The 10,867-nt window shown below is 40.0% G+C and overlaps 1 pseudogene; it reads right to left on the bottom strand.

Annotated features, from left to right (window-relative positions):
- Window positions 1-3,929: 3,929 nt before the first annotated feature.
- On the bottom strand, window positions 3,930-4,023 carry LOC144580624 (small nucleolar RNA U13; annotated as a pseudogene).
- Between the last annotated feature and the right edge of the window lie 6,844 nt (window positions 4,024-10,867).

Raw genomic sequence — 10,867 nt, 5'->3', positions numbered from 1 at the left:
CAAAAACCACATGATTATCTCAATTGACGCAGAGAAGGCATTTGACAAAATTCAACAGCCCTTTATGCTAAAAACCCTCAATAAATTCAGTATCGATGGAACGTATCTCAAAGTAATAAAAGCTATTTATGACAAACCAACAGCCAATATCATACTGAATGGGCAAAAACTGGAAGCATTCCCTTTGAAATCTGGCACTAGACAAGGATGCCCTCTCTCACCACTCCTATTCAATATAGTACTGGAAGTTCTAGCCAGAGCAATCAGGCAAGAAAAAGAAATAAAGGGTATTCAAATAGGAAAGGTGGAAGCCAAATTGTCTCTATTTGCAGACGACATGATAGTATACCTAGAATACCCCATTGCCTCTGCCCAAAAACTCCTGAAACTGATAAACAACTTCAGCAAAGTCTCAGGATATAAAATCAATGTGCAAAAATCACAAGCATTCGTCTACACCAATAACAGACTTAAAGAAAGCCAAATCAAGAGCGAACTGCCATTCGCAATTGCTACAAAAAGAATAAAATACCTTGGAATACAACTCACAAGGAACGTAAGGGACCTCTTCAAGGAGAACTACAAACCACTGCTCAACGAAATCAGAGAGGACACAAACAGATGGAGAAACATTCCATGTTCATGGTTAGGAAGAATTAATATCGTGAAAATGGCTATACTGCCCAAAGTAATTTACAGAATCAATGCTATCCCCATCAAGATACCATTGACTTTCTTCACAGAACTGGAAAAAACCACCATGAACTTCATATGGAACCAAAAGAGAGCCCGCATAGCCAAGTCAATTCTAAGCAAAAAGAACACAGCGGGGGGCATCACACTACCGGATTTCAAACTATACTACAAGGCTACAGTAATCAAAACAGCATGGTACTGGTACCAAAACAGAGATATAGACCAATGGAACAAAACAGAGGCACCGGAGGCAACACAACATACATACAACTATACAATCTTTGATAAACCTGACAAAAACAAGCAATGGGGAAAGGATTCCATGTTTAACAAATGGTGTTGGGAAAACTGGCTAGCCATGTGCAGAAAGCAGAAACTGGACCCCTTCCTGACACCTTACACTAAAATTAACTCCAGATGGATTAAAGACTTAAACGTAAGGCCTGGCACCATAAAAACCCTAGAAGGAAATCTAGGCAAAACTATCCAGGACATAGGAGTAGGCAAGGACTTCATGAACAAAACACCAAAAGCATTGGCAACAAAAGCCAAAATAGACAAATGGGACCTAATCAAACTCCACAGCTTCTGCACGGCAAAAGAAACAGTCACTAGAGTGGATCGGCAACCAACAGAATGGGAAAAAATTTTCGCAGTCTACCCATCTGACAAAGGGCTGATATCCAGAATTTACAAAGAACTCAAACAGATTTACAGGAAAAAAACAAACAAGCCCATTCAAAAGTGGGCAAAGGATATGAACAGATACTTTACGAAAGAAGACATATATGAGGCCAACAGTCATATGAAAAAATGCTCATCGTCACTGGTCATCAGAGAGATGCAAATCAAAACCACATTGAGATCCCATCTCACGCCAGTTAGAATGGCGATCATTAAAAAATCTGGAGACAACAGATGCTGGAGAGGATGTGGAGAAAAAGGAACACTTTTACACTGTTGGTGGGAGTGTAAATTAGTTCAACCATTGTGGAAGACAGTGTGGCGATTCCTCAAGGCCTTAGAAATAGAAATTTCATTTGACCCAGCAATCCCATTACTGGGTATATATCCAAAAGACTATAAATCGTTCTACTATAAGGACACATGTACACGAATGTTCATTGCAGCACTGTTTACAATAGCAAAGACCTGGAATCAACCCAAATGCCCATTGATAATAGACTGGATTGGAAAAATGTGGCACATATACACCATGGAATATTATGCAGCAATCAGAAATGATGAGTTCGTGTCGTTTGTAGGGACATGGATGAATCTGGAGAACATCATTCTCAGCAAACTGACACAAGAACAGAAAATGAAACACCGCATATTCTCACTCATAGGTGGGTGATGAAAAATGAGAACACATGGACACAGAAAGGGGAGTACTAAACACTGGGGTCTATTGGGGGGAAAAGGGGAGGGCCAGTGGGAGGGGGAGGTGGGGAGGGATAGCCTGGGGAGAAATGCCAAATGTGGGTGAAGGGGAGAAGAAAAGCAAAGCACACTGCCATGTGTGTACCTACGCAACTGTCTTGCATGCTCTGCTCATGTACCCCAAAGCCTATAATCAAATAAAAAATTAAAAAAATAATTTGATACTCTCATGCACAGACAGATGGTCTTCCATTGGTGGCTTTCTCCCTAGCCCTATAGCTGTCTGTGTATCCAGACTCCATATTGAGTCTTGCCTCCTCAGCACAATGTAAGAGAATTTATGTTGATCACACCTTATGGGAAAATCTATGTTGATTTCTTGCCACCCATTTGCCACATATCACTGCATAACTTGAAAGCCAAGAACTTGTGATTTAGAATTGCTGTTCAGATCATGCTTAGTATTTTCATGGCATAAAGCAAAAGCAAGAAGAGATTACACATATTAGCAGTATGCTCTAAATGTGGAAGTAATATGGTGAGCTCCATAATATAAAACAGGAGCTTGCAGGTATTTAACAATACATATTATTTTAAGCTGATAATATACCAGTAATAGGTGCTGGGGGATACAATGAACCAACTGGATAAATATCTCTGTCCTTATAAAATGTACATCCCAGTGATTAATGATTTATGAGATCATTTATAATGTGTAAAAACCAGGTAAAAAAATCTTGTGATTTTATTGGTAGCAGTGTCTGAAAGCTTTGAAATTCTAAAAAAGAAAATAAAGAAATTAAAAATGTTTAAATTGGGCCAGGTGCGGTGGCTCACACCTATAATCCCAGCACTTTGGGAGGCCTAGGCTGGTGGATCATGAGGTCAAGAGATCGAGACCATCCTGGTCGACATAGGTGAAACCCCATTTCTACTAAAAATACAAAAATTAGCTGGACATGGTGGTGCGTGCCTGTAGTCCCAGCTACTCGGGAGGCCGAGGCAGGAGAATATCCAGAACCCAGAATGCAGGGGTTACCATGAGCCGCGATCATGCCATTGCACTCCAGTCTGGGTAACAACAGCGAAACTCTGTCTCAAAAAAAAAAAAAAAAAAAAAGTTTAAATTGGTGCATTTACATACTATATTATGTAAGTGACTATTTGCTAAGTATCCCGAAGGTAAGGTATTAGAGATCCCAATTTAATCATTAAAAGTAAATACTTTTTATATTTACCTTATCCTTATCAAAAAGTGTGCTATTGTAGTGACAGGCCATGCAATCTCAAAATCAACAATATTCATGTAAATTGATAAGTTGATATTATATCAAATAGAAATCTCATGATAATGAGGCAGGCCAGTCATTGAATTTTTCAGTTTTTTTAGAAGCATAATTTGAAGACTTGTAAAATTAATAGGAAGCTGAAATTGAAATTTATTTTTGAACATCAGACAGGTAATGTACTGATGTAAAAAGGTTTAAGGAAGGAGATTTGGAATTAATTGGACAGTTGAAATTGACCTTTTTTTTTTTTTTTTGGAGACGAAGTTTCGCTGCTGTTACCCAGACTGGAGTGCAATGGCACTATCTCGGCTCACTGAAACCTCCACCTCCTCAGTTGAAGCAATTCTCCTGCCTCAGCCTCCCGAGTAGCTGGGACTACAGGCACGCACCACCATGCCCAACTAATTTTTTGTATTTTTAGTAGAGACGGGGTTTCACCTATGTCGACCAGGATGGTCTTGATCTCTTGACCTCCTGATCCACCCGCCTCGGCCTCCCAAAGGGCTGGGATTATAGGCGTGAGCCACCGCGGCTGGCCTGAAATTGACCTTTATTTTTAAACGTCAGACTGGTAATGTGCTGATGTTGTAAAAATGTTCACACTTAGGTTTGAGTGTGGAAACCCAATCGTCATACTTAGGAATTAAAAAAGAACTAAAATAGACGTAAAAAAAATGCACATGTGTACTTTTTAACCAGTAGTACCAGGGACCCAAAAATTAATGCTTTCAAGTGAAATAAGAAAAGATCACAGTTCTTATTTGGGCTAGTGCTTCTGATAGGCATAGCAGGAATGAATGAATGAATTTTATTAACATATATAATAAATAAGTAAAGAACTTTACAAGATAATTTGAGATAGTGATAAGTACCATAACATCAGTAAAATGGGGTCTATGATAAGTGAATTAAATATTTACTTGAATACCTAATACATTTCCTAACTTATTGTGGTCGAAGGGCTCCTGATTCCCCTTACCACCAGCTTCTCACTAGGGGATGCTTCTGTAGATTGTGAGGTTTGGGAAGCTTTTGAAGACGTTATTTGAGTTGAGATATGAATGATGAAGTATCTGTATGCATTCCAGGTATGGAGGTGGCAAAGCATTGGTTTTGGGGTGGAAATGAGTTTAGTGTGTTTGAGACTGTCAGTAGGAAATGTTGGAATGTAACCAGAGAAGAAATAGTAGTAGATGAGGCTAGAGAGGTGGAAAGGGCCTTGATATTTTAGGGTAGAATAAGGAGTTAGGATGTCACTTTAATGATGACAGCAAGTCTGTAGAGTGTTCTAGGTCTGGGGATTGATGGCCTCATGACTGTGGCTACTGTGTAGTGATGACTGGTAGAGGTAGAAGAGAAAATGGTGACCTTTCAGAGCTGTTGTCTGGGTAAGAAGCCATAGTAGCTGTGTAGATGGAGCCTGGGCCAGCTTTAGCAATCTACTTTGTAGACAGAGCTAAGAACTTAAGTGTGGATTCTATGTGGAAGGCAGGAGATGAGTAGTCAAGAGTTGATTCCTAGGTTTTAGTTGAGCAACTGAACGTATGATGGTTCAATTACTAAGATGGGGAAAATTCAAGGAGAAGTTGGTGGTGAGGGGAACCAGAAGATACCTTTTGGCCACAATTGGTTTTAGATACTTATTAGATAGTCAAGTGAGGTGGTTTAGTGGGCAGTGGAATAAATATCTGTAGTTCAGTGGGGAGGTCAAGATTAAAATGACAAAGGTAGGTGTCAGCAACATAGAACTGACTTCAAAGCCATGAGACTGGATGAACTCCCTACAAGGGGAGGGGCTAAGTTTACTTCCTTAAATTGAGAAAGTTGGACAGGATGGTCTTTAAAGTCCCGTCTTCTTCAAAAAGTTAACTGTTTATTAAATTTCAGAGAGTCTCTGTAAGAAACTTGAAGTGATGGAATTTTTTTTGTAAAATGCTGTAGCTGCTTTAAAATAATGAAAAGGATGAATGGGAAGAAATACAGACATTTAAGTATTTGAAATCTGTATTTATTCTGAAATTGCTTGTTTACAAAGCATAATATGTAACTGCGATCAGATATCCTTCTGAAAGTGAAAATAATCTTCATTTTGTAAGGTTTCAGTTAAACCCAACTGGTGGTCAATATGAACTTATTTTTATCAAAACATTTTAAACAGCTTTATTGAGGAGTCAAGTAACACCCAAGCTGCACATATTAGAAGTGTAAAGTTAGATGTTTTCACATAGGTATTCAGCCATAGAGCTGTCACCACTAGAGATAATAGACATACTTATCATCCCAACAGTTTCCGTGTACCCTTCAGTACTGTCTCCCTCCTGCCTCTGATCCATAGGCAACCACTGATAAGCTTTTTGTAACTGTAGATTACTTTTCATTTTCTAACTTATATAAATAGAATCATACAGTAGGTATTCTTTTTTTCTGGCTTTTTTCATTCAACGTGATTATTTTGAGATTCATCCATGGCGTTTTTTGTGTCAGTAGTTCTTTTTCTTCTATTTGCTAAGTAATATCCTATTGTATGGATATACCAGATGCATTTTTGCAGTCATAATGAAGTTAGACTACCTTCTTTTTTCCCTTCAGTGGGTCTCAGGATTTGCTGGTATTATTTGTAATCCTGAAAATTTGACACAAGTCTCAGTTAATTTAGAAAGTTTATTTTGCCAAGTTTGAGGATGCACCCTTCTTAGACAGTCTCTGGAAGTCCTGATAACATGTGCCCAGGGTGGTCGGGACACAGCTTAGTTTTATACATTTTAGGGAGACGTGAGACATCAGCCAACATATGTAAGAAGTACAATGGTTGTGTCCAGAAAGGCAGGACAACGTGAAGCAAAGACGGAAAAAAGACTTGAAGTTGGAAGGAGCTTCTGGGTCACAGATAGGTGAAAGAGAGGAGTGCTTGCATTCTTTGAGTTTTTGATTAGCCTTTTTAAAGGAGGCAATCAGCTATGCATGTATCTCAGTGACAGGCAGGTTATCCCTAAGCAGTTCCCGGCTTGGCTTTTCCCTCTAGCTTAGTGATTTAGGGGCCCCAAGATTTATTTTCCTTTCACACACCAAAGAGACTAAAAATGTGAGTACATATACACACAGAGACACATTCCAAACTCTCTTCATAGAAGGGCTTCCTTGTTCTTGTTCATCCCCTTCATCCTGTTCAGGGATGAGCTTTCTGCTGGCTTTCATTTACCAGAGCAAGCTTGACAGTGCTGTGGATAGGAAGCAGGCCCACCCTTTCTGTGTGTTTGTGTTCTGTGTGATTTTTTTGGGAATGTGTGTATGTTGTTGAGCTTTTTTTTTTAATATAGATTGTGTTTATGTCAGGAGGTTGCCTAAAATAAAACTGAAGCTTCATAGTTTAGCCTTTAGTTGTGTTTCATAGTTTAGCAGTTATGGATTCAGTTAATCTAGTACCTCTGATTTCACAAGGGAGTATAATAACCCTTTTCTCAGTTCATAGGAATTTTGTATAGTTGGTTACGACAGAGATCAAAATGAGACAAACACTCATTCACGTGGTAAGTAGATGCTTACCTTTAATCTCTGTGGTGTCTTGATTAAATCACTTGCTTTCTGCTTCTGTTTCTATGCATTTGGAAAAGTTGACTGCTTTCTTGTTCCTGTGGATGATCTGAGAACACACATGAGTTAATCACCCTCTGGCTGTTTTTAACATCATGAGCTTACATGCAGTTTAAGGATTTCTGGGCTCTCTGTGCTGTTATCTGGGGTTGTCTGAGGAGGAATAGAAGCAGATACGGTAGGATGATGACACAGGTTAGCATGCAAGTGCAGTAAAAAATTCCATTTTGGATGTTTTTAGAATTTTCTGCAGGATGTTCTGTTTTCTAGGTAATTTGTAGATTTTTACACTGCTTTATAAAAAGCTCTTTCCTCAATTGGTAGCTTTGAATTCTTCTTCAGTATTTATGGGAAGTCATATTCTTGATTTAGATGTTCTGCTTTACCTTACCAAAGATGACTCTACAAGTTGTGAAGCCAACAAGGAAAAAGATCTGCTGCTCTGGGTATCTAAGAGATCACTTCATCTTGGTACTTACGAGACTGCCTCATTCTTTGTGATGGCTGTAGAGTATTCACTCCATCAACTGAATGTAACATGTTTTAGTTGTCCCCGCCACTTTTCCTGTTATATCTATGCTGAAGTACATAATACTTACATGCAAATACATTATCACTCACATTTCCAAATTGTTCTCCATTAACATTTTATCGTTATGTACTTCCACCAACAAGGTTTTAGTGTGTCTCTTTCCTTATACACTCAACAATAATACAGAGTGCTACTAGAGTTTATCTGATTGGTGAAAATGTTATTTTCTTCTGATTTTTAACTTATATATCTCTTATTACAGAGTTTGGGCATCTTTTCATGTGAATGAGTCATTTGTAATTCTTTTTCTGAGGACTCACTGTTCGTATGTGCAACCTATTTCTCTATTATATGGTTACTGTTTTATTGATGATATGTAGGAGCTTTAGATATATTAAGCAAATTAGCTCTTGACGATATGACTTATACTGTTGCTTTTAAGTTTGTTGTTTGTCCTTCGATGTTGCTTACCGTGTTTTGCCATGAGGGGATTTTTTATATTGATGTAAAGGAATTACATCTAATTTAAAAAATTAATTTCAAATTTTGTGTTACACTCAAAACATTGCAGATATTACGTTTATCATATTTTGAATACCCGCCTCAGCCTCTCAAAGTGATAGGATTACAGATCCAACAGTGGCTGGAGCCACTGCACCCAGCTACTCAAGGCAAATATTGAGCCAATGTACTTGGCCATCCAAGGTTTTACCCTGAGTAGGGGAGCTCTGAGCACTGGCATCGGAGGGAGCAGTCTCTTGGATGACTGTGGGATATACACATTTCCTAATGGGCAGAGCATTCCAAGGCTTCTCATTCACATCTTCTACAACTCCAAGTCTTGGGATGCCTCAAACCCATACTCTACATGGGCTAGCCTTCATTGGGCAGCTAGTGTGGGACAGACAGGCCAGGGTGGGCACGCAAGAGGAAGGAGACCCAGACTTTGCCTCAAGGAGATCACATTCAAGCAGGAACAGAATTACTCCAGAATGTCAGATCAAGGGACCAAAGCCTCTGATTTTTTTTCCTTTATTTCTTCTCTCTCTAACTCTCTTTCTCTCTCTCTCATTCTCTCTGCCTCTCTCCTTTCTTTCTCTTTCTTTCTATTTTTCAAGATTGAGTTTTACTCTTGTTGTCCAAACTGGTGTGCAATGGCCTCAGGTGATCCACCCACCTAGGCCTCCCAAATGTTGGGATTATATGTGTGAGCCACTGGATCTTGCCACCTCCAATTTTCACAGAAAGAGGCACAGAAAAATTTGGCACCCAACAGAAATGAGTTCAAATATCAGTTTCCCTAGTTCTTGGCTCAAGCTTTCCGGTTCTCAGTGATTTCCTATGAAAGGGAATGAGAGGGGTCTGTGGTGACAAAATCATGGCAGGCAAGGTGACACTCACCTGCAATCTCAGCAACTCAGGAGGTTGAGGTGGGAGGATCGCTTGAGGGCCTACCTGGGAAACATAGGGAGACCCCAACTCAAAAAAAGAAAAAAGGGGGCATGGTGGCTCATTCCTGTAATCCTAGCACTTTGGGAGCCCAAGGCAGTTGGATCACTGGAGGGGTCAGGAGTTTGAGACCATCCTGGCCAACATGGTGAAACCCCATCCCTACTAAAAATACAAAAATTAGCCAGGCGTAGTAGTGCATGCCTGTAGTCCCAGCTACTTGGAAGGTTGAGGCAGAAGAATCACTTAAACCCAGGAGGTGGAGGTTGCAGTGAGCTGAGATCACCCCACGGCACACCAGCCTAGGAGGCTTTACAGAGTGAGACTCCAACTCCAAAAAAAAAAAAAAAGAGAGAGAGAGAGGAAGGGACATCAATCAACAAACATTGGTGATGAATAGGGTAGTGGTGCCACTGCCTGGCTAAAATATATATATATATATGTATGTATGTATGTATGTACATGTATATATCTATATATATGCACATATTTATATATGTATATATTTGTATTTTTAGTAGAAACTAGGTTTCTTCATGTTGATTAGGCTGGTCTCAAACTCCTGACCTCAGGTGATCCACCCACTTTGGCCTCCCAAAGTACTGAGATTACAGGTGTGACTCACCGCACATGGCTCTCCTTTTTTTCTTTTTTTTTTTCGAGAGGGAGTTCCACTGTGTCTCCCAGGCTGGAGTGCAGTGGTAAAATCTCAGCTCACTTCAACCTCCCCCTCTCAGCCTCAGGCATTTCTCCAGCTCAGACTTTGGAGTAGCTGGAATTACAGGAGTGTGCCACCACAGCAGGCTATGTTTGTATTTTTGATAGAAATGAGGTTTTGCCCTGTTGACCAGGCAGAGAGAAAAAATTATGCCACTGCACTCCAGCCTGGCAACAGAGTGAGATTCAGTCTCAAAAAAACAAACAAAAAGCACAGCACACCCAAGACGCTAGAATACCTTGCTCATAATCACATGGCAAGGTTACTGGCAGATAAAGGGCTCAAATTCAGGTTGACAGGACAACCTGTGCTGTGCTTTTTGTTTGTTTTTTTGAGACTGAATCTCACTCTGTTGCCAGGCTGGAGTGCAGTGGCATAATTTTTTCTCTCTGCCTGGTCAACAGGGCAAAACCTCATTTCTATCAAAAATACAAACATAGCCTGCTGTGGTGGCACACTCCTGTAATTCCAGCTACTCCAATTTTTTCTCTCTGCAACCTCCACCTCCCAGGTTCAAGCAATTCTCCTGCCTCAACCTCCTGAGCAACTGGGACTACAGGCACCTGCCACAATGCCCAGCTAATTTTTTTAAAAAGTGTTTTTAGTAGAGATGGGGTTTCACCATGTTGATCAGGATACTGTCAATGTTTTGACCTCGTGGTCCAACTGCCTCGGCCTCCCCAAGTGCTGGGATTATAGGCATGAGCCACTGTGCCTGGCATGTGCTCTGCTTTTAAACTCTTTTTTTTCTAATATGGGGTAGACTTGAAAGTGTGCCTTGTTTTCATAGCCCTCATGCAGCTTGTTTTGAACTGTTTTATGTTCACAGTTTGGGATATATTAGGCAATATTGCTGAGCTGTCCTGTCAACCTGAATTTGAGCCCTTTATCTGCCAGTAACATTGCCATGTGATTATGAGCAAGGTATTCTAGTGTCTCTGTTCTTCAATTTCTTTATCTGTAAAATGCAGACTATGCCCAGCTCATAGCACTAGTGTGAGGAATAAATGAACATATGTGTAGATCACTTTTACATGGTATGTGACACTTGGTAGGCACCAAATCATTATTGCTGGGAGTATAAGTACATTCTTGCTTGTCTACACACACACATACACACACACATACAGAAAGAGAGAGAGAGAGACAGAGAAATTGCAGAGATTATGCAAAAAGTTCCCAGGCACCTGTACCCAGCTTCCCTTATAA

The sequence above is a fragment of the Callithrix jacchus genome, chromosome 20 (assembly GCF_049354715.1).
Source record: "Callithrix jacchus isolate 240 chromosome 20, calJac240_pri, whole genome shotgun sequence".
Taxonomy (NCBI): domain Eukaryota; kingdom Metazoa; phylum Chordata; class Mammalia; order Primates; family Cebidae; genus Callithrix; species Callithrix jacchus.
Note: the sequence above shows the minus strand (reverse complement) of the source record. Positions and strands in the feature narration are given on the sequence as shown.